We start from the raw sequence: 24,434 nt of genomic DNA, 5'->3' as shown, positions 1-24,434 counted from the left end.
CAGGGACTTGAACCCAGGTGTTCTAACCCCTAGGGTGAGGCCCTCATCACTTGACAGTCCTTCTCTCAGCCAAAGCCCCTAATGTTGCCTGCTTGCCTATAGGAACAGTTTTTTTTCTATAGGTTGTTACTATTATTTATTTGTATTTATTTATGTATTTGTATTACAGTAGTTGTGTATAGGCTCCAGCCAAGATCAGGGCCATGTTGTGCTATGGTCTGTACAAACACAAGTCATTCCTTGTCTCAAAGAGCTTATAATCTAAATAAACTGGACAAAGAGAATACTATTGTCCCCATTTTACAGAAGAGGAACTGAGGCACAGAGAGATGAAGAGATTTGCCCAGGGTCAAACAGGAAATCTGAGGAAGGCAAACCAAGACCTCCATAGTCCCAATCCACTGCCTTTACGACAAAACCATCCTTCCTATCCAGAGGAGCCTTCTTCACTGTTATTTTCATCTTTATGTATGTTTGTATATTACTTTAATTGTGTTATTTTCATTAATGAATGTTTGTAATCAACTTTACGAATCCACTTTATTAGCAATAACTCTAAATGCTTTTAATTGCTGCATCATTAGTTCAGCCACACAATAGCACAGCAATTTAGTGGAGCACTAAATGAGGGGTGGAAAAAAATGTTAAATTGTTTGCTGGTTAAGAGCTGAAAGGAAGGAAAAGTGCACCGAGATCTCAGACTGTAAAAGGCAGGCTGCTCCAGGGCAAAAATGCCATTAAGAGGTTCTGCCAGGTGTAAAGTCCCAATTGAGCCAATCTCGCATATTCTTAGACTTTAGGGAATTCTAAAGCAGCACCGTCCTGAACAGAGCTTGGCGGATGGCGGAAAAAACTCAGGATGAATGTTATCTTGAATTCTGAATCACTTTTCAGTGCAAAAGTATTCACATCCTTTTATTTATTTGTTTTTCTTACAAGCATTTGCAAAAGGGATTTTCCTTGCACAAATGTTGGTGAATGGCTGTTCATTGTGTGACTGGCCATATCTGAACAAGAACAAGGGTATTGGCATGCAAGTCTGGGTATTCGCTATTCACTCTGGAAATGTTCACCCAAGGGATAATTCCCAGGATTCCCAAAACCAGGTCTATGCACCAATAGAGCTTGAGTGGGACTTACAAGAGGGTTAATTTTGCCCCCACTCTTTAATAAATTTCATCCATCCAATCAAAGAACAGAAAGAACCCCACGTGACTAAGGTGAGCAGTCACACACCTCAAATAGCAGACAGTTGGATGAGGGGAAAGCAGTGGACGTGTTGTTCCTTGACTTTAGCAAAGCTTTTGACACAGTCTCCCACAGTATTCTTGCCAGCAAGTTAAAGAAGTATGGGCTGGATGAATGGACTATAAGGTGGATAGAAAGCTGGCTAGATTGTTGGGCTCAACGGGTAATGATCAACTACCTGAAAGGGGGTTCCAAAGAGGATGGATCTAGACTGTTCTCAGTGGTAGCAGATGACAGAACAAGGAGTAATGGTCTCAAGTTGCAGTGGGGGAGGTTTAGGTCGGATATTAGGAAAAACTTTTTCACTAGGAGGGTGATGAAACACTGGAATGCGTTACCTAGGGAGGTGGCGGAATCTCCTTCCTTAGAAGTTTTTAAGGTCAGGCTTGACAAAGCCCTGGCGGGGATGATTTAGTTGGGGATTGGTCCTGCTTTGAGCAGGGGGTTGGACTAGATGACCTCCTGAGGTCCCTTCCAACCCTGATATTCTATGATTCTATGACAGTTAAATACATGGTTGAATCAACGTTCATGAGCATTGATAGGCTGAAAAGCAAGTTTGAGTGAAGTGGTCAATTACCATAAACCAATAAATCCATAAAAATCAAAAGCGGTTCACAGATAATTCAAGAACAGTAAAAAATGAGCTAAATTAATCATATAAATTGTTCTCTATGAAGAGTTTGGCTAGCTCTAGTCACAAGGCAGTGGCATGCTCAACAAATGTTAATCTGGACTTAATATACAGCACCTGTTATCCACAAAGACCCCAAAGTGCTTAACAAACTGCACAGACATATATTAGTTTAGTGACTATTTTTAGTGCCCAAATCACTTTGGTAAGTTTGAAAAATATCAGCCTTACCTGCTGCTGGGATGCCTAGATTTTATGTGCAGGAGTTTGAGAATAAAATATAGTGCAAAGAACTCCTGTGCATACAATCAAGCTGCTCTAACAGCAGTTAAGGCCGATTTTCAAAGCTGCCAAAGTGATTTGGGCAGCCATTTCCCATTCATGATCATTTTATTGGATTAAAATTTGAATTAAATTAAATTAAAATTAAATGCAGGTGATGTCCAAGCAGTTAAAAGTCACCCAGAAGACCAATGCAAAAGGAAAAGTGTATCATTGCACCTTCTGCTGGGGTGGGAGGCAGCAGCCAAGCCACAAATGGTGGCACAGCAATACTGCACAGGAGGGTTAGGGCAGGAAATGATGAAACGCATTGACAGAGAAAGGATGGTCCAGGAGTTAGGGCATGACTCCGGAGAATAAGGTTCAATTCCTTGCTATGTCACAGAGCGCCTGTGTGACCTTGGGCAAGTCACTCAGTCTCTCTGTGGCTCAGCTCCCATCTGTACAATGGAGGTGATACCATTTCCCTGCCTCCGAGGGGCGTTGTGAGGTACTTAGATACTATGGTAACGAGGGTTGTCCTCAGGATTGATACTCAGTATTATGACTATTAATTGAAAGTGCAGGGGGTGGGATTTTTGCTGAGCCAGGACATAGGATCTAAATTTCCTCCCTTGCAAAATTTTACAGCCACAAGTTGTCAGCCCCACAGCTTTATGAGTCCTCTGAAAGACGTCACCTGCCACAGCGCAGTGTCAGTCCCATCTTTCTTTATGCTGAGGGGTCTGAGGGGTGCAGTGACCTGGTTCAGGCGGCAAAGCTGCAGTATCAGAAAACACATCACAGCTGAACTCTATTGCAGGAATTGAACAGGACATTTCCCATGATTGCGCTGTGTGACAGTACAAATATTACCCTCTTGCTGACCACAGGCTGGGGGGAACACATACCTGCCTTCTGCCTTCTCCTCTCACAGATGCTGAGGCAAGATTGAAAGGAGGATTTTTTGTCTTGCTGACACATCTCATTTCATCTGGTGTTGGGCATGGGAAGGCATTTCATATATTTTATTTTTGAATCCTGCTAAGATAGGATGACCTTTGTTAGCCTGACCAAAATGTACAGTGCGCTTCTCCCGACAAACCCAACCAGGGTTTGCACAAGGCCCTGAATACCAAAGAAACTTCCCAGAAGGAATTTCTCTGAGTCTCTCCAGGAGTTGTCAGCAGTCTGGGCTCTGGCCAAACAGTTGTTATTAAAACTTTGTTCAAACACAGTTGTGTTTGCAGAATTCTCTTGAGAAAAAAAAACAGGGCGGGGGGAGGAGAAGAGAGTTAGCAGGATGCACCCATGATGAGTGGAAGTCTGTGGTTTCATTATTTTTAAAGCTCTCTTTATCCAAGTACTTATGGAAAAACAACAGCACCCATTCTCCTCCGAAAGCCTGCACCAGGTCTGCAAGCCAAATGAAAGGGGCAGAGAGTGCTCATTTCTGTTATTTGGCTGTTAGTGCAGTATTCTGGTGCCTTGACTCAGAGTCTGGGAGCCGACAGCTGAGGGGAACTAGAACCTCGCCACTGATCTTGCACCCTGAAGTATCTGCCAGTCTAAAAAGGCTGGAATCCAAACTCAGACTCTGTGCACCCAGCGCCTGCCAACCCAGGGAGCTCAGAACCCAGATCACGGAGCCGACATCTCGGAGCCTGAACGCAGGAGCCCTCTGTCTCACAGCACAGGCCTGGCTGACCTTGGGCTAATACAGATGCAGTGGTGCCTTATAGCAGCACCTCTCAGTCAGGAACAAATGTTCTACTCAGCCAGAGTTGGAGGGGGAACAGAACATCATCGTCTGTGCATTAGCCATAAATTGTTTCCCAGAGAACAAAACTCTGCTGTCAATGGAAAGGAATGCTCAGAAGTGAAATGGGTTTTTGAGGCATTAAGGCATTGCTCGGAGCAAAGCGAGTCCCCTGTGGTAACAGATCACCACCCGTTCACCTGGAGAAATCAGAAACAGGAAATGAAAATGTGCAGGAAAATCTCCAGGTGGTGTTTTGCTGTGCAGCCTACGCCCCACAGAGCCAGCTGCTTCCAGACAATGCCCAGGCACTCTGCAGCTATGGGAGGTGTGGAGGGTAAAGTGGATATTTTTTCCCTGCGCATCAGCATTCAGGTTTAGAGCTATCTATTTAAGGTACTTCTTCAGCCGCTGCATGTTGCCATAATGTCTGACCATCTCTCAATCTTTAATGTATTTATGCTCACAACACTGGGAAGGGGTGTGGGGTATCCCCACTTCCCAGAGGAGGCACTGAAGCACAGGAAGATGGAGGGACAGATTTTCAAGATATTTAGGTGCTGAAAGATGCAGATTGGTACCTATTGGGATATACCCCTTTAACATCTGGCCTTAAGATGCCTTTCACATAGAAAGGCAGTGGCAAAGCAGGGAATTAAACTCAGGTCACCATAATCATACTCTCTGCCATCATAAATAGCAGGCTCCCTCCTCCCTAGGTGAAATGCATCCCTGTGCAGCACAAGGCCTGTGTACCACATATCTCCCACTTAATTGCATTCCTATCCCAAGGTCTGAAGTGGTATACAGGCTTTGTGGTGAGCCCTTGCCGAGGGATGAATTTCACTCTCCAGGAAAGGCGCAAAGATGAATCCTGCCCCAAATTCTTTCATATGCTAATATTATAAACCTTGGGAAAACCCCAACCTCACAACTAACCCCTCCTCTCTGTAGTGACCCAAACCAACATCTCACCCCTGAACATTCAGAGGTTAATTGTCCAGGTTGGGTCCATCTCCAGAAAAAAAACGTTCTGAGTGAATACTAACAGCCATGATCAATAACTTATTTGTTTGGGCAGTACCCACAACATGCCAGGCACTGTCCAAATGCTCCAGAAGCAATGGTACTCGCTCCAGTGAGCTCACAGTCTAAGGAGAGATGCGTGAGTCAACAGAGAACAGGCTGCTGTAGCCAACCTGCAGTCCATACAGAAATCCTTGAGGGTTCACAGGGAATCAGAGAACTCCTCACATCTGCCTTGAGGAACTAATTTGGTTTCCAGGGTAGAAGGCTGTATCTTGGAGTAACACTGTTTAAAGACAGGAGTGGCAGGGGTGGATGTCAAGGAGTTAATTAGTCCCATAGAGAGGCATTTTGCCAGGGGTTGGATGAGGTGATGGAATAGGTCTTTTTTCTTTCCCCAACTGAAACAATTTGAGAAAATTGGTACAAATTCACAAAACGTTTCTGTGTTGATGAATCTGCATTTTGGTCCCCCCGCAAAAAAAATTCACTGTGAAAAATTTCCACCCATCTCCAGTCCTGAGTTCTAGTCTCCTGTGCCACAATGGTTCCGGTTAGCATCCATCCACAGGGTTTGTCTGTACATAGGGATCCCAGTTTTATTATGGGGGGGAGAAATTGAGGCACAGTACCTTGCAAATGGCCTGTTTCCCTGCACAATGGATTAGCCACAACTTAAGTCTTCCCTATCTGCAATAACCTCTTATTATATTTTAATGTTGTTGTAACTTTATGGCTTAATCAGTATTTGCAATTTGTTAGTCGTCTGGGCTGCAATATGTTTTCCAGGTACTGAAACATCTTATCAAGATTTGTAAAGCAGTGGTTCTTTGTTTATCACACCCATAAAATGCACAGGCAACTTGACAGATATAATAACCTTTTTTATCAAGTGTCTAATTTGAGAGGAAATTAAGCCATACATTACATGCTGGTCTGCTCTGGAGCTGGCAAAGGACCCAGCCACCCCATCCCTGTCCTGGAAAGTTTCTTTTCTCATCCCAGTCTCTCTCATCCAAGAGAACTGTTTTAGTTCCAGTCATGCTTCTGCATTCACTCTGCAGTCCCCTCAAATTGTGTGTCTGTTTTTAAAGGGCACTGCACACTTAATAAAAAATTATTTATGTGGCCTGCATTGATGTCACAGCAGTGAAACAATACCTTTCCTTTACGGCAACGGAGAGCAGTGATTTATACGAATGCTTGGAAAAGCTTCCTTGATATGCAGTGCACATGCTCCAGGCCACTGTAACAGACACCCGCACGTTTCCTTACAGGCCAAGATTTTCCTTTCAAGCCAAGATTTTCCAAGGGGACTAGTAGATCTGGGTGCCTCAGTTTCTGCATGCCCAACTTCACAGTCCTTAAAAGGCTCTGATTTTCAGAAAGACAGCCAGGCCCTTTAAAGGTATCTTTGAAAATCTTGGGCATTGTCGCTAGAATTTTGGTCAGTCCACATTTCTGATGTCAGGATTCTTAAAGAACGTATTTATTTTTTATAAGCACCCCATAGAATTGGAAAGTGGATTCCATCTCAGCTAGACAGTTCTCTGGGATCAAAAATTCATAGGCAGGATCTCCTTCTGTGGGCCAGATTGTCTGTCAAGCTTTGGTGTGCATTTCTCTCACATATCTATCTGCTGCAAAGACACACACATGCATGTGTGCACACTTCATATAAAAGCACACGCATACACATAAAACCCCCAAACCATCCCCCGTCCTTTGTTCCTCCACCATCCTAACACCATGAGGAGGTGCTAACTGAGGAGGAGACTATTTGAAGGGTCATTTTTCTGGTGCTTAATTCCAGCATTGATTTGCCAGGTTCCCATATGTGGTACCAAAACACCTATAAATATCTGAGTAACTAAAGTGGATCACTTGGTGACACTGACATAAGAGGAAGAATTTCAAACCGATACCTAAGACACTTCTGCCTAGCATACTTACAGGGCCAAAATCTTGTCTTTGCAAGCTGCAAAATTTAAGCACTCACTGAGGTCAGAATGAGTTTGCTTTTGAGCCCTGGAGTAAGAGTCAGAAGTTGACTATGAGCTACATATTGTATTTGTTTAAATTTTCATGCTAGCGAATGTCTGTGATGCAGGAGACAGGTTTATGGAGAGCGAAATAAAATGTTGACAAATGGCCCAGTAATCAACTGGAACATGCAATAAATCATTGGAATGCCAATAACACTTCCAGGACAAGTCTTGAAAGGTCATTATGATGCCACCATATATCTTGCAGCGCCAAACAAAGCAAACAGGACATGTTGGGAATAGGATTATGGGGGAAGCATCTGTCAGTTCTAATTAAGAATGAACTGCAGGCCGTATATAGAAAGATGTGAAATGTATTTCTCTTTTCCCTACCCTTCCTCCTTACCCCCACTTCTCCCTCCCCAAAATAAAACTCAATCCTTATAAATAAATAAATAAATGACCAGCTCAACAGCAGAAAAAAAAAAAAAAACCAAAGTGACAAATGAAAGCAAGATCAGAGGAGCGGGGGAGAGCCTCTCTCTGGTCTCTGTAGGCTCCTATTCCAAATAGGAATACTCCCTGCAATTTGCCCCAACTGCATCCAGGACAGCGAGCCCTTTGGCATCTCTGGATTATTGAATACAGTGGCTCCTGAGCCCTGCATTTTGGGTGTTTGTCCCTACAGTGATTCATTGTTATGACAGAGAGTGAGAAGGGCTCCAGAGAGAAAACAATGAGAGTCAGACACTACAGTGATGGATACTGAAGAAAAATTACAGGTAGATGGACAAACCAAGATAAAATAGAGAAGCAGGTTTGGCTCTAGGAAGATTAGAGAGGAAGGAATCTATTAATCACCACTTTTCCCCCATTTCCTGCCTTATCTATCTATCTACTTTGATGCACTGTGTTATCTGAAGGCCTCACAACCTCACCTGTGAGATGGGAAAGTAGGATTGTGCCTGTTTTACAGATAAGGAACTGAGCCACGTAGAGACTAAGTGACTTGCCCAAGGTCACACAGAGAGTGTGTGGCAGAGCCAAGAACTGACTGCAGATCTCCTGAATCCCAGTCCAGTGCCTTAACCATGAGACCATCCTTCCCCTCCTGTTGCTAGCAATAACTTTAACTTTTCCAGTTGCCGCAGTCTCATTATGGATCTTTGGCCTCTTTGTCTCTCCTTTCCATGATTTTACCCACTCTGACTGTTGTGCACATTATCAGCATCTGGCCTCAACTGAGGCAGGGTGTTGGGAGGCAGGATTGCATTTGATTCATCCACCGGATCAGTGTTTAACACACCGATGAGATGCTTCGCATTAGTAGCCTACCGGCTACATTGTTCAGAATGACCCTTTCCACATAAGCATCTCATAAATTCCCTGAACGCCTCCTTCATTTTCACCTTGTCTTGACTCTCCTCCTTCAGGCTGCCCCTCTCTCTATCCATTAATCTGAGCTGCATTTTATCATGTGAGCGCCTTCCCCAGGTCTCCTGCTGAGAGGGCTATGCAAGCTGCACACTTTTTATTATGATGATGATTTTTCCTTCCTTCCCTTCTATCTTTCCAGGCCTTATTTCTGCTTAAGTTTGCATTTCTCCTTTTTTTTTTCTTTCTGCTGACTGAGACGAGAGCGCGTCCTAGTTCAACGTTCCAGGATTTGTTACAAACTTCAAGGTGCAGGTTTATAGCTGCGGTTGTCCCGTTTATGGCACAGTTCTTATTATGGGTTCTAATAAACTTTGTAGCTTGAGGGGGCTCTTAAATCCTGATATGAAAGATAGAGAAGAATCATTACTTAGTCCAACTAAATATAAGACACTTCACCCTGGAAGGCTGAGGATAATGTTTCTTTCGCAGGTGTGGAAAGACCCATAGTTCCCAAGTACAGCAAGTACAGTTGGAGGAAAAAGATAATCCATTTTCTCAATAGAAATAAGCATACTCACCCCATGTGATAAGGGTGGAAATAGCTTTGTTTGGGATGGGCTCAATTTATGGGGATACTTTAACATATGGGAAAGAATAACACTACACAATAGAACTTATAGGGGAACTGAAAAGATCTTTAACTGACAGGACCTTGAGTTCAAGGTTTAGTTTCCTTGACACTAACCCCTAAAGCCTTTTAAGGAATGTAGCAAGAATCCCGAACTCAGGTCCTGCCACATAAGTCATGGAAAATCCAATTCCTGACTTTTCTTTAAGTGTGTTTACAAATGTTGCTTCTAAATTGATATTCGGCCACATTTTCAAATGCCACCACTGAACCTGCCTGCACAATGTTTCCACATGCAAGTCCTTGGTACCCATGAATTCACTTTTATCACATGAATTTTCATAATACTCAGGAACGTAAACCCATAAAACCAGCTGGGTTAAAATGCATCTTGCAAGAAGCCACAGATACCAGTTCAGCTGGGTTGTGGCGACATTGAAAAGTTATCCTTGTAAGCTAATACAAAATGAGATCTTAAGCAGGATTTATTAACAATAATAGTAATAATTATGTTCCAGAAAAATGGATGGGTATAAACTAAAACTATTAATAACCAAACAAAATTTTTCATATGAGGCGGTTGAATTTTAGCAGCCAACTTTCTTTGTGACAGTTTCTCCATGACTGTAGGCCCATGAAGGACAGTACAAGGAGCGCTTTCTCACTTTCCCCATTGTGGTTCCAGTTTTTACATTGGTGGTTAGGGCTGAGGGTTACACATTAGTTAAATCCTATTTGCCATATATCTTATGCATGCTTCTCCTAGGTCCTTAGGATATAGGATCAGATTGAAAGATACATGAATGCTCTGAGCCAGGAAGGCTAAATTACAAGAGAAAAGAACTCATTCCGTTCTTAAAAAGTTCCTGCACTGTCTTTTCCATTTAGCTTCGGAAACTGACAATGAAGTCGTTAGGCAAATTATGGTACCACTCCTTAGATGGCACCAACACCATGATTTTGTTAGTTTTTTTACTTGTGTAGGTCTTTTTGTTCATATGATGATAATAAATATTATTATTATTCATTGTAATAGCACCTATGGATGCAATCAAAGAGCAGGACCTCACTGAGCTTGGCACTGTGTAGTCAAGTAACAAAGAGGACAGTCTCTGGCCAAGACTGCTTGAAATGTAAGCATCAGACAGCATGCAATAGCCAAACAAAACTGAACTACTGAACTCAGTGTGTAGAACATCTCATGATATTCCCATTGTAATACCAGGGAACTGTCACCCTAGAGCTGCTCCAAAACTCTGGCCATAAAAATATTTTTGTGTTTCCAGTGAGTCAGTGACTAGTTCCATTGTGGTAGCAATGATTTATCATAGCGTTGCCATTTGCCATTTGTTCAGTAAGGTTAGGAATGTAGCTTTTTACCCATAAACAGATCAAAGAAATTTGCCCATCACAAAAGACAAAGAGCTGTTTCCCCAGTTGGAAAGATGCACCGGTGTATATAACACTTTACAGCCCTGGCAGGAAGCCGCGGGTCTTTGGTCTCTTTGGAGACTCAAAATGTTATATGGCATTCTGCAAAGGTAGCAAAATGACTTGCTACATGACAAAACACCAGTAGGAAAGTCAGTGGCATATATGTAGTTCCAGCTGCAGACACCACTCTGCAGAAGGTTTGCAAAGTGGCATTCACTGTGATTCTCTGGGACCAGAACATTTCTCTGCTATATCTCACTCTTAGAGGGGTCCTGCTTCCTGGGTATTTTGCTGAACTCTTGCTGCCTTTTGAAATTTGTTCTGCACTCATCATTGGCACATGATTGAGACCACTGAATGCTGAAGTCTTCTATCCACCGAACTGTGAATAAAGAAAGAAAGTCTGACTGGAACAGGGTCTCCTACCCCATGGGGAGACCTGACCACAGGACTAGGGAGTCATCCTCTCCTTCTCTCTTTAGTTATCCACAGTGGAACAGGTACAACAGGAGCGACTGAGGGCGTCACACATCACAATATCCCGTAACTCAGTGGTCACCGCACTTTCCTGGCTGGTAGGAGATCCCTCTTCAAATTCTTTCCTCCCTCAGGCCAAAAGTTATCAAGGGCAAGTGACACCACCGCCTCCTCCAGCCATTTTGTGTGGAGCGAGGCAGGTACCCAACTCATTCCTGGAAGAAATTACATAACCGCCTAAGCCAGGAGGGGGACTCCCATTCATGGATCACTTGTGGATGTAGGTACCCATCTCTGAGATAGGGGTGATGCTTAGCACATCGGCATTGCCCATTGGCTTACTTAGGTGGCTCTCTGGCCTGTGTGCTGGCTTTGTGGCTCGCATGCTTGGGCCCCTTCTCTCCCCAGTCATTGTGTAGAGCGCCTAGATGCCAAACTTGGCTTCGTGGATTACAGTGTTGTTCCTTTGATTTTCTAGGCAGCTAAAAGGTAGGCCCCATGGTGTTCCGAGTTGCAATGCCTAAATCCCTTGATGGATCCTCCCCTTAATCACGCTGTGATTCAGTTCCCCACCTGCAATGTGGGAGTAATAATCCTTTGTTCCACCTGCCTTTGTCTGTCTGCCTCAAGAATTTATAACCTAGAGGGGCATGAGACTGTTTCTCATTATTTGTTTGCATAGTGTCTCGCACAATGGATCCCAGTTCTCATTTGGGGCCCATAGGTGATAAATACTATAATACAGCTAATAATTATAATGAGCAAATAAGAATTCAGGCTTCCCCAGCAAACTTCCCAGTTAATGTCAACCCTACCCTGGAGAGACTATTTCTACACAGGGGAATTCAGCCTCCATTAAAGCTAGTCCATTTTTTGGTTTTGTTCAATAACATTTTTCTTGCCAAAAAAGAGCCTATTTTTCAAAACTAACATTTTTGTTAATTTGGAATTATTCCATTCTTTGACCAAAAAGAGAAAAATATCATTTTGTATTTTTGTGATTTCCCATTCCCCAACCCACCCCTGCTTGCTTTTTCTTCTCTTTTTCATTTTGCCACAGGAAAAGAAGGCAGAGGAGTAAGAAAGTGTGTGTGTGGGGCGGGGGGGAGGGGGGAGGCTCAGAGAGAGAGAGAAAAAATTAAAAATTGTCTCATAAAAAATTTTAAAAGATTATTTTCAAAATGTTCCATAAAAAAATAATGTCCTTGTTTTGACGAGTTGTTGCATCCATGATTCATCTGAGCTTGGCTGAAGTCACCACCAAAAGATCCAACTAGTCTCCATTTTTTTCCAGACATTGCCAAGTGCCTCCAAGGTACTAGGGTGAGACTAACCAGTTACTTCACACAGGCCAGCAAAAAGCCATCAGTGAATAATGATGGTTAGCCACTGCAGCCCTGGAAAGTACATTGGACCTGAAAATAATCAGTTAATTTGAATTTCTACAAATAGCTCATTTGCCATTACATTTCTGTTTTGTTTTCATATAAAATTATACGTTCTTCATAGAAAAGAAATAAATGAAAGCAAACTGGGGGGAGCTGCAAATGAACCTTTAATTGAATACAACACCATTCTAAACCAAAAGAAATATACCTGTCCAAATGTTATGATTTCATTAAAATTAACCACTGAGTAAAGTGTAACAGATAGATAGATGCTCTGTCAATTGACTTAGATCAATCTATCTATCTATCTATCTATCTGTCTATCTATCATCACTGTAATATCTGAGTGCCTGGTTAGAGAATTCCCCTTATTAAAATGTTCAGTTCCAGGGGTTGAAAGAAACCAAACATCGATTGCTCCTGTTTGCTATCACTCTCTCCATCCATGTAAAGGATCTTTATTTTGTCTCTCCTTCAAAGTTGTGCCCGGAGTGAGCAGTGAACATTTATATATAAATATTTTACAGTGCTAGCTTAAAATAAGAGCCTCTTTTTTGTAAATTGTCATGTTTTGGACCATTGAGATAGAATAGTATAGACTTTCTACATGTATAAAGCCCAACTTTCAAATGTTAGGGCTGCGGTCCTGCGTTCAGATGCTAGCTGGGCGTGTAACTCCCCACCTTGCAGAAGGCAACACAAGGTCTACGCATGACCTGAGACACACGCAGGTCTTCACAATGAGGCTTAACTCATTCATAGACCCTGTGCCGGCATTTGGCACAGGGGTAATTTCAGCCAGTGTGTCTCAGTGTTGATCTGGGATGATTAGCTTAGGCTGCCCCAATTTATAAGTGGGCGTGTAGTATTGTTACCGGCATTGTTTGTGGAAATGAGTCTTTGCCAGACATTTTTTAACATGTAAAGTATCATTGCAATTATTTTACTTATTTGTGAATTATTGTCATTTTGCATTCTAAGCTTCTGCTGGGCCCAGTTGCCTCCCAGCTCCTAACCTAGGAAACCCCTATCCACTCCAGTACAATTTAGGCAAATTGGTGACAGTTGCTTCATCTGCAGATTTCAAAGAGGGCACCATGAGAGGAGACCAACCAGGCGCTACTGATCTGAAGTAGACTGAAATCTAAATCTTGCTGGGAAAGGCTCCTTAGCCTATTACTGAACCCCTGACCCAGCCAGTCATTCTCATCCCCACACTTATCTGTCGTACTTATGAGGTCCTCATTTCACTAGGAGGGAGGTGAAGCACTGGAATGGGTTACCTAGGGAGGTGGTGGAATCTCCATCCTTAGAAGTTTTTAAGGCCTGGCTTGACAAAGCCCTGGCTGGGATGATTTAGTTGGGGTTGGTCCTGCTTTGAACAGGGGGTTGGACTAGATGACCACCTGAGGTCTCTTCCAACCCTAATCTTCTATGATTCTATGATTCATCACTGTAGAGCCTAAGCACCTCACAACACCCGTGTGCCATTATCCCCATTGTGCAGATGGGGAACTCCGGTGTAGAGAGACTAAATGGGTTAGCCGCACCTGGAGTCTGCGGCAGAACAGGAACATGAATCCACATCTCTTGAATCCTGGGCTAGCACTCTAACCGCTGGACCAGCCTGCCCCTCTTACCCCATCTTCCAAAGCGCATTTGAAGTACTCGCACATGCTCTAGTGCATCTTAGATGACATAGTCAGGGCAAGGAACTAAGATATTGATGATATTCTACTTTTAAAAAAATAATTCTAAAAAAACCCACAGTTTAAAAGGTACTAAAAGACATTGTGTGACACCGGCTTGTTTGTTTATTCAGATATATGCAAATACTAAAAGAGGGTGTCTATACATATGCTGCAGGTGCCCATGACATAAGTTAAAACACATCACAAAGCATACCGTAAGCGCAGCCACAAATTGAATATAACCAAGCACAGTGAGCCAGGTGACTTTAATATTCAGCTCCCTCTTTCCCCTCCAACCATCCCAGGGGACAAAGGGAACCTTCTAATATGCCTTGATGTCATCAGACACAGGCTGCTTTGGGGAGCGAATGTCTTACCCTTACAGAAAGTGCCACACCAGCTGCCCCTTCTCATTTATACCAACAGGGTTCGTTTGCCAATGTTGAAGCCTAAGGCTGCAGAGCACTGGAGCGGTGTTGGGGAACTTCCAAAAAACATCTGGAAAAGAATACAGCTAGGAGTTTACAAGCTATTTTCCCACTCCACACCCTCCTCAAGCCAATGATGTGAGAGGGCAGAAAATGGAACGCCAAACTGGGAATGGAATGAATGTGTCAGAGGATAAATGTTCCCAGCAATGCTGCAGCTGTTGTTGTAAAATATGGCAAGTAGCTGCATCAGAGGGCATCAGGCACTGGTATCTGTTCTGGTACCTCCAGCACTGAAAGGATTCGGCAAGCTTCCACCAAGGACTGAAAGCAGGGGAAAGTGGGGGAGAGGGGCAGTCAGGAGCCATGCCTTTATTGTCTCTACTCTCCCTCTCCTCTTCCTCTGGCTTTGCTCCTAAGATATGAGTGAAACCAATAATTCTAGCCCGAAAAATGAAATTTGCAGATTTATAGCTTTGGGGAGATTTTATTTCTACGCATCTGAGAACATCTGACAAATTACCGCATGCTGGTTAGGCCCTCAGTTGCTGGAGCCATCTTCAGTAACACATTAACCATCCCAGGTCTATCCACTCCACAGCCGAGCCAAGAACCAGCTCCCCATCTCTACTATTTCAGTTTCCAGGAACACGAAATGAAATACTCATTGCTAAAGTGATGGTTAGAAAAAGGGAGAAAAATGACTCCAGGAGGTGGGAGTGGGCCTCGTCTTTTGTCTAAGTTTGTCTTAGTGTCAAGCATGGGGCTGTAGGGGATGTATGGCACCTGCCAAAGCACTAGTGACTTCTGATAAGAAAGTACTGTCCCCTTTCCGTGACTCATGCTGATGACGTGTTATCAACTGGAGGTATCCATTCCTTATGAGAATGGGCCAAGACCTCGTTATGAAGAATGATCCATGGAGGGTCTGCAGAGCAGTGTGGACTAGGGAGACGAGCACAGGGCTGGTTCTCAGGTGGTTGTGAGTTCCAGTTCTGGGCCTGGGCCTGACTCATATGGCCTTGAGTGAGTCACTTCACCTCTCTGACTGTAAAGGGAGGATAATTATGCTTACTCCCCTCCCTCTGAGAATTAATTAAAATCTATGAACAATACTTAACATTTGTATAGCACTGTCCAGATGTTAAGACTAGAAGGGACCATCACGATCATCTAGTCCAGTCTTTCCCAAACTTCGGATGCTGCTTGTTCAGGGAAAGACCCTGGCGGACCGGGCCGGTTTGTTTCCCTGCCGCGTCTGCAGGTTCGGCCGATCGCGGCTCCCACTGAAACAAGCAGCGTCCCAAGCTTGGGAAACACTGATCTAGTCTGACAGCAATATTTATCGTGGTTTCTTCTGATAAGGTTCTCCGGGTCGGTCTTTCAATGGTGGGAAGTTGAGGGAGGTTTACAGTGTTCTGTACCATGCAGGGGTGGGCCCTATCTCAGACAGTTTAGCGTCATGAGCTGCTTCCTACTTGCTTCATAGGGATGGAGGAGTTCACTTTGCCTCATGTTAAATTCCCTCACATTTTGTAGGTTTAACTCAGACTTAGGGGTTATTGTTTGGTTCATGATCTGCTTAGGAGAGACTGTGCAATAAGGAGCAGCAGGGACAGGGAGATAAATTTTTGTGGGGGAGGGTTAAAAATGGAACAGAGATGAAAGCAAAATAATACAGTTCAGCCTTGATTAGCCATATTGAAGAGGGGAAATTGAATGACTTGAAGTAATCAAGGGAACTGCCAAGGCGATTAATAATAGATACCAAGGGCATGACACTGCTTTGGAAAGCAGGTGGTCTCAGATCACTGAGGGTCCCATAATCAAGTGTGACTTCTTCAGACATAGGAGACAGCAACATACTAATGCCTCTCAGATACTGTCTATGTGGGGCATGCCCTTGTTGAGTTGAGCTTTAAGGCTGGGATCTCTTACCCATGGCACAGAGACCGGGCTTCACTTTTGCTACCAATGTGTGTTTAAATCACCCTTGGGAATAAGCACAGCCTTAAATCCCCAGGAGAAGGTTCATGAACTCAGACAGCATTTGCAAACCCAAAAGCTGGTTGGTGAGATGCACCAGACCGCAAACTCTAGTGAGGCTTGCCCGGATGCCTTCTGCTTGAGAGCAACTCTTCTAGTCAACATAAGGAAGTGTGGATGGGGGGGGTGTAAATTGCAATAGAACCATGCTGCTCATGCCTTTATATAGTATTAGCAAGATCAAGTACATCTGTCCTGCCCCTTGACAAGTTTTAAATTCATTGTGTTTTACTTTAGTTGCTGGAAGCACACTGCTAATAATAACAAAGGGTGGGTTCCCGCAGTGTGCTGGGCGCGTGCAAGTGAATATATCCCTGTTAAGAGATTACACACAGTCATCCATTTACCATCCCTTTAAGCGCACCCATCCTTTGAGTTTCTTAAACCCATGGCACCTATCTAAGAGTGGCTGACATTGGGCTTAGGGCCAGACTTCAGGAGAACTCATTAGCTGTAGGGTGTGTTAGCCTTGGTCTTCCCTTGGTTAGTGATGGTGGCCTCCAGAACAGATTATCTAATGCTGCCGTAAATTCAGAGATGTGGCTTCTTGTTGTGGAGCCATGGAACCCCCTTGCTGAGCTTTAGACCCACCCTCATCCCAGCAGAATGCTGGTGAGATTTAATTTTAAACACACACCCCTTGCCACGTGGTGCGTTTTACAGAACTAACTCTACTGTTTGTTCAGACTGCTCTGCCAAACACTGGGGAGCCACACAGGGGTGCTAACTTTCATGGTTCAGGATCTGTAACATTTGATGGGATTTGGGCTAAGGAAAAGGTAGAGATTTCAAAGGGCATTGAAAAGGCAGGTGCAGCGTGCAAAGGCATAATGCGACAGAATCTCCAGCTGGGGGCTAAGCGCTGCTTTCTAGTGGCTGGGGACCTGAAAGCAACTTGAGTAGGGAGCAGATTTCTTCAGTATCACCCCTAATGCTGCATGTTCACAGATAACTTGGGCCTTGGGTGTCTGGGTGGCCATGGATGGTTGCTGTCCCAGCCTTGGTTCTCCATCTGTCTATCTTCCATTTTACTTCCAAAATTGTGATGCTGGTGTCAGGGGGGTTCTGGGCTCCCTCCACCCCTGTGGGGATTTATCAGTATGAAGAAGAAGAAAAGCATTTAGGTTTTGGCTTGTAGGAATTTCCAGTAGGATCCATGAACACAGACACAAACATTATCAAATAGATTTTGATTCCAATACTATTCTCTTATTGAACTTTCTGCTAAAGGGAGGGAAATATACTGCAACAAGTGAGGTACGAAGTATCTATTGTTCAGAAATGTCATGTAACTGTATCTGTGAAAGGGTGCAACTCTGAATCAGCGCTGCTGAGAAGAATGTGAGTGTGCCTAAGTGCATGCACTCTTGTGAGGGGGCATATGTACACACCTGCGCGTGTGTGAGCTCGCCTGTACATGTGAGATTGTGTGTCTACATGTGCAGACGATGTGCGCTCACGAATGAGTGTGTGTGTGTGTGTGTGAGGGGAAATAAAAGTATAACCCCTCATTTTACCCTTATGGGACACTTCCATTCCCCAGCTTTGGTCACCATCTTCCTGGAGCGCTTTCTATGCAGCCTCGGAAATTGGGTAATGAAAGCCGAGTCATACATTTCTGCTTTATGTTTCCAAAGACGCAAGTGTGACTGTCAGGTTTACAAAAGATTGTTTATGTTCAGTGGCGTGAAATGGGGAGCGAGTGTGCAGCACAGAGAGAGAGAAAGACTGCCCTGCCTGGGCTGACAGCACTGCATTCATCCTCCACGCTACAGCAGACAAAGCACTAGTGCTGGATGACAGGGACCATAAATCACAGGCGGGAGATGCTGTACCTACAGCTTATACCATTCCAGATGACAAACACACAATAATCCACACAGTGCAGCACTTTCTCTCCCTCTCTGTCTCTTACTCGCTGGGGCTCGAGTGACGAAAGAGACGCCGAGGAAACCTGCAAAGCCTGGAGCTCCTGCTGCAAGGGCTGGAAAAGAAGGAGCAGGAAACATCACAGAGGTGACTAATCTAAACCCATGGCCCAGCTGAATCCACATCCACTGGAGGGAAATAACAGGGGGCATCTCCGTGCTAAGGACAGAGATGGTGATGCCTAAAGGGGTTAAACCCTTCCCTGCAAAGAGGATTCAAATTGGCATTCCAAAGCAGGTGTTCCATTAACCAGGTAGAGAAGATGCTGAGGAGAGGCAAGGTGGTTTTGTGGTTAAAGGCCTGGAACTCAGGAGACCTGGCTTCAATTCCTGACTCTGCCACAGCCGTCCAGGGTGACCTTGGGCAAGGCAGATTTTCAAACACGCTCAGCTTCTCTGGTGACAGAGCTAGATTTGGCGGGACGGGGTGGGGGGACATTGCCTCTTGTTTTGGTGTCTACATGGAAGCTGAATACTCATGAAAATCTGAATTTGGGGTGCTGGGCTCTTTTTAAAATCTGGCCTTTCATTGCAGTTGCTGCCCAGCCCCAATGCTGGATTAGATGCCTTTGAAGACCCCAGGGCCATTGCTTAAATCTAGTGCCGAATGCTCTGTCACACGGAACGGCTTTAACATAAATGGTAGGCAATATAGGCGACCTAGTTTCTGAGTGGGCTTGCTATGCTGGAAATGAATTACCTGAGGGTTTGTTTGGCTTGGGGGGGAGGCTCCAGTGGGTCAATGGCTCAAACCCAGCCCAGGTCAGTAATGGCTAAGACATGCCCATTGGATGGCGGTTAGTAGCCCTATGTGAAATGAGTTAAGGGTCCCAGTTTGGTTTTAGTGGTATCCAGATGAGAACAACAAATATCCCATTGGCTCTGCTGAACACCCTCACTGCCTTTTGTGGGCAATCTCATTGCACACTCCAAGGACTAACGAGGCTCTGAAAAAGGCCTTGTCTACAAGAGAAAGTTGCACTGGTTTAACTTAAATTGGGGTTTAAACTGATATAGTTAAATGGGTGCAAACCGAGTGTGGACACTGTTATTTCCATTTCAGAGCGCTTACTTTGGCTTATGTTAACTCTGTTCCCAGTTGACTGAAGGAAACCCAGAATAAGCCTGGTTTAAACAAAACAAGAGAGTCCACACAGGGGTTTGCACTGGCTTAATGAAATGGGTTTAAATTCACACCTTAGGTTATATGGTGGGCAAGCCCTGAAACACCCTGCAGCCCCATCCAGGTCATTGGCTGTGGAAGAAATTTGTGCTGCTTTTTCCCAGTGAATACAGAGAGGTCTCCAGGCCACGGGGCTGCCATTCAAGCCCCTTTCACCCTCATGGGACTAGTTTCTTCAAGTGCATGTAGAAAAGCAAGACATTTGGTTAAGGAGAGAGGGAGGAAATGGTATGCAGAGGCAGATACATTTCCACTACCCCTAGCTGTAATTCGCCAGGAAAGGAGGGGGAGAGAGAGAGAGAGGACTATCTGCTTGGACAACCCTTAAAATCAATGTATCCTAATTAACGAAGGATTTAATTCATCAAAGTGATAGCGATTCTATTTATATCTTTTCTTTCAATAGGGGCTGCTGGGACTTGGTTATTTACCCACTGCTCTATCTTTTCCCACGCACTTGTCTCTGGGCTTTTGGGGATCCAGATCAGGAACAGATTTCTCCTTTGGAAACTGATTGATCATCCCCACTCCCCCCTCAAAAACAGAAGACGAAGAAGAGGGAGGTAGAATGGAAACTAGAATGAATAGTTAGGTTTGTGAGGTGCACCAGTGTGGTGTTGGGGAAAGGGCAGGGAGGAAAGGAGAACAGAGGGCGTGTGCCAAGGTGACTATAGAATAATAATAATAAGTAATACCTAGGTCTTATATAGTCTTTTTAATCCATAAATGTCAATAAACTTTAACAAAGGAGGGCAGTATCATTCTCCCCATGGGGAAACTGAAGCACATAGTAGAGAAGCAGTGACAGAGCAGGACTAGAACGCAGATCTTCTGAGATGCAGTCCAGGGTGCTATCCACTAGGCTGTGCTGCCTCCCATATCATGTTATGATATCATGTTGCCACTCTCACACTATTTGGTAGTTTTCTTAAAGCCCCAGCTCCTGGAATCATGTGCATATACAAGAATCTTAGTTTTCATTTAGAAAAAGAACAAATTTCGAGCCCTTGTGGTTGGCTGAGAAACTGGAAGGCAAAGAAAAAGAACCCCAACTGTGTTTTTTAAAAACGAATTCATCATTTTAAGCCAGTCTCATGATTTTAGGGGTTTGGCAATGCTTAACTGATAAGACAAGGAATGTGTCATTCCATGAAAGCTTCTGCTCAAATAAATTTGTTAGTCTCTGAGGTGCCACAAGTCCTCCTGTTCTTTTTGCGGATACAGACTAACACGGCTGCTACTCTAAAACCTGCCATTTCTGAATGACCCTGCCGTCCAATGGAGCCCTCACCCATGTGAGCAAAGACTGAACAACATATATGTTGGAATGAAAAGAATGAATTCCACTCCAGCCACTCCTTGCCACTGTGACCACAAAATCCAGCTGTGAAACACAAGCCCCCTTTGCTGACGAGCAAAAGGAAACCCAGGAGGCTGCCTGGGAAAAGGCAAAACAAAAACAAGCCAAGCTTGCCTCCCAAGTGTGGTTGCACTTGCAGCACATCAGCTGACGCTGATATGAAAGGGCTATAAAATGAAACCATCGCCTTAGACTGCCACAGAATATATATCCTGATGTGTCAGGAATACCTGCTTCTCCTTTAACCTAAACTTCTGATGAACCAACGTGCTTCAGAGTGCATTTATATGCAAAGGCATATAATATGTCCCCTGTATCTAATTATCTGTCAACCCGAGGCAGTTTGTTTTCCAAATCGGCCTCTCGGCTGTGACTTTATGAGGTCATAAAGAAAACGGTGCCACTCTCTGTGCTGAAATGCCAGGCGAGGCTGGATCAACAAATTACAGTCTTTAATGGTGTATCTTCTCTGCAAGTTCACACCCTAGGTTATCCCCTTAAATGGCAAATCACATCCAAACCACACACAGGGTTTTTCTTTTCCTCTCAGCACTCTTGGTTTGTTATTGAACAATTCCATCAAAAAACTCACAGGGTGTGGTTGTGGGAGTGGAGGTCCTGTATGTTTTCCCTCTGCTGACACCCCTGTCCGAGACTAATTAGACAAAACCCAAGTAGCTTCAAATCAGGTGTCAGCCACGGTTATGGGCAGGAAACCTAGAGTAGCGGGACAGATGATCTAATCCATTCTAGCAAGAGGTGGAACACAAAGCTAGGAGGCAGCATAGGTCAATGGGTAGCACACCAGACTAAGTGGTGAGACTCCTCGGTTCTATTCCCAGGTTTCTGTGTGACTTGACCACTCCCTGCCTCAGTTTCCTCATCTGTGATACTTGCCCATCCTTCTAAAGTGCTTTGAGATTTAGGGATGAATAGAATTTCTGTGCGTATGAGCTGGTCTGGCATGGCAGGAAGTAAGACAGTGGACCGGAGAGGGTCTGATCTGGTATGACAGGAGCTGGAGTAAGTTGGCCCCATTGTGCAGAGATGTGGGATACCAGATGAAACAGACCAATGGCCTAATGGTGGAAACTCCACTGTTGTAGCCAGCGAAAAGCACACATGGCAGCTGCTGTGGAGAGAGCATGCCCAGGAGAGTCAGGTGATTTGGCTTTTTGTGCCTGACCCTGTACAAAGAGATTTGCTTGGCGCTTTGTTTGATTTATTGGAGTGCAGCTTTGAAACCAGGGAAAGGGAAAAATGAAAAACAAAATCCTTCCCTAACAGAGCATAAATCACCAGAAGCCGCAGCACCCTGCATGGACTTGATGAGACCATCCAGGGCCAGAATGTCCAAGTCCAACAGTCACAAAGGGGAGGGAAGGAGGGAATCTCCCAGCACACAGTCTTCAGTTCTGCTTAGTCCTCCTCTGATCTTGGGTGGATTAATTAGGAAGTTTGTCAGGAGCCAGCAGCGAATTCCAGCCATTCCACTGTGAGAGCAGTAACAGTGCCAGTGAAATCCAAGCCACAGAATTCCTCTACCCAAGCTGCTCCTATGATTAATGATAGAAAGGAATTTAAAAAAAAGAAAGAGAGATGGGAGGAGGGGATGGGTCAACAGCTGAGTGCAAGGCAAGTCACTAGACAGGGAGTAATTAAGATACTTGGGTAAATATGATTAATAAGCTCAAACTGGCAGGGTGTGCAGTAAACAAGGGCTAACCAGATGGTACCCTTTCCTTCTGACAGTGCTGCGAGCTTTATAAAAATAGGAAGGCTAACTCTGGCTCCTTTAAACTTTTATGTTCTTATACAGGGAGGTGGGGAGTATTCAGCACTGGGCCAGAACAACGAATCACCTGTTAGGAATGAATTACGTTTCCCCTCTTAATTGAGTTGCTGTCAGGAATCGCTGCCAGTGTAAAACAAATGGGCATTCTCATCATGTCAGGATGGAATTCAGCCCTCTGCAGAGTCCAGTACAGGCCTGTGCACCACTTGTGTCCTCAAAGTAGGGTTTAAGGCCCTGATCCAGGAAAGCACTTAAGCATGTACTGAACTTTAAGCAGGATACTAGCCCCATTAGCTTCACAGATGTTATGATATGTGGAATCAGGATCCATTTTTAATAGGAGTCCTTTGTTAGAGAAAATAGTTATGGCTATGCACACAAACAGGCTTCCACACAGCTTGAACTCCAGCTTTGTCACCATTGTTTACCCGGGACGCACTCACTTTGGAACTCTATACAGCACACAGAGACACCTAGTAACTGAGTAATGTACCACAAGTAAACACTGTTACAAATGTAACTACTCGCATGCCACAAATTGAGCATGTGTTTATATGCTTTCCTGGATCAAGGTGTAAGTGGCACTTAATCCTGTGCAGGACCTTGGTACAGAAGGTAAGTTTTACCCAACAGGAAACGGCACCATAATGGATCTGAAAGCAACCTTCTATGAGCTCTTACCCAGATTTTAGCCACATAAGCTACTATCCACACAGAGATACCCCTGACTTGGGTTTTGAGGTTTTTAAGCCTAGGCTATTTTACCTGGTGGGTGGAGAGAGAGAGAGTGAGTTACAGTCCGGATCCATTTTAGCTCTGGCTGAAACCCTACCCACATTACACTGAGAACACAGGCTAAATCACTTGAGCGTTGGTAGACCTCCAATGCCTTCTCGCAGTTCCCCCCGAAGGACAGACAAGTTCCCCTGCAGGGGAAGACCCCCTAGAGCATCTCACCACAAAGAACCCTGGGATGTGCCTCCAAACACTCACAGGCAAATGCAGAAACAGTGAGGACGCATCCGATGAAGTGAGCTGTAGCTCACGAAAGCTCATGCTCAAATAAATTGGTTAGTCTCTAAGGTGCCACAAGTACTCCTTTTCTTAGTGAGGACACAGTAATGCAGATAGGGCTTTGCGGTGGGGTGGCTCACACCCATGGTAGGCTAATTCAGCCCCAGGTACCAATCATCCAGGTTAACTTTCCCATGTGTAACCTCTAACCAGATTGTCCCTGATCTTTGTGAAGGTAATTAGGGAAAGTTAATGGCTCAAAACATCTCCCACTGCACACATCACTCAGGGGCTAGGGACAATGCTAATAGCTGCTTGAGGAGTCCCAGCTATGCTGGGTGCAGAGTGTCCATAAATCATTGTGCCACTGGGTGTCATTTATCCAAATCTAGCAACTCATAGACTTTCAGGTCAGAAGGGGCCATTGTGATGATCAAGTCTGACCTCCTGCACGTTGCAGGCCACAGAACCTCACCCACCCACTCCTGTAACAGACCCCTAACCTCTGGCTGAGTTACTGACGTCTTCGAATCATGGTTTAAAGACTCCAAGTTACAGAGAATCTGCCATTCACACTGCTGTTCCCTCCTGCGTCCTCACAGTGCTTGTGATTTGTGCTTGTAATAGAGATTGTATTTCCAGTTTCATTCCTAATTTCTCACTTATCACAACAGAGTTTGTATTAAAAATAAAAACCCCTTCTCAGGTACGGCACTAAGCCAGTTACTTTCCACGCATGAAAGGTTCAAATACAACCCTGTATAGCTCAATC

Source organism: Natator depressus, chromosome 26 (genome assembly GCF_965152275.1).
Source record: "Natator depressus isolate rNatDep1 chromosome 26, rNatDep2.hap1, whole genome shotgun sequence".
Lineage (NCBI taxonomy): Eukaryota > Metazoa > Chordata > Testudines > Cheloniidae > Natator > Natator depressus.
This window is presented reverse-complemented; position numbering follows the sequence as displayed.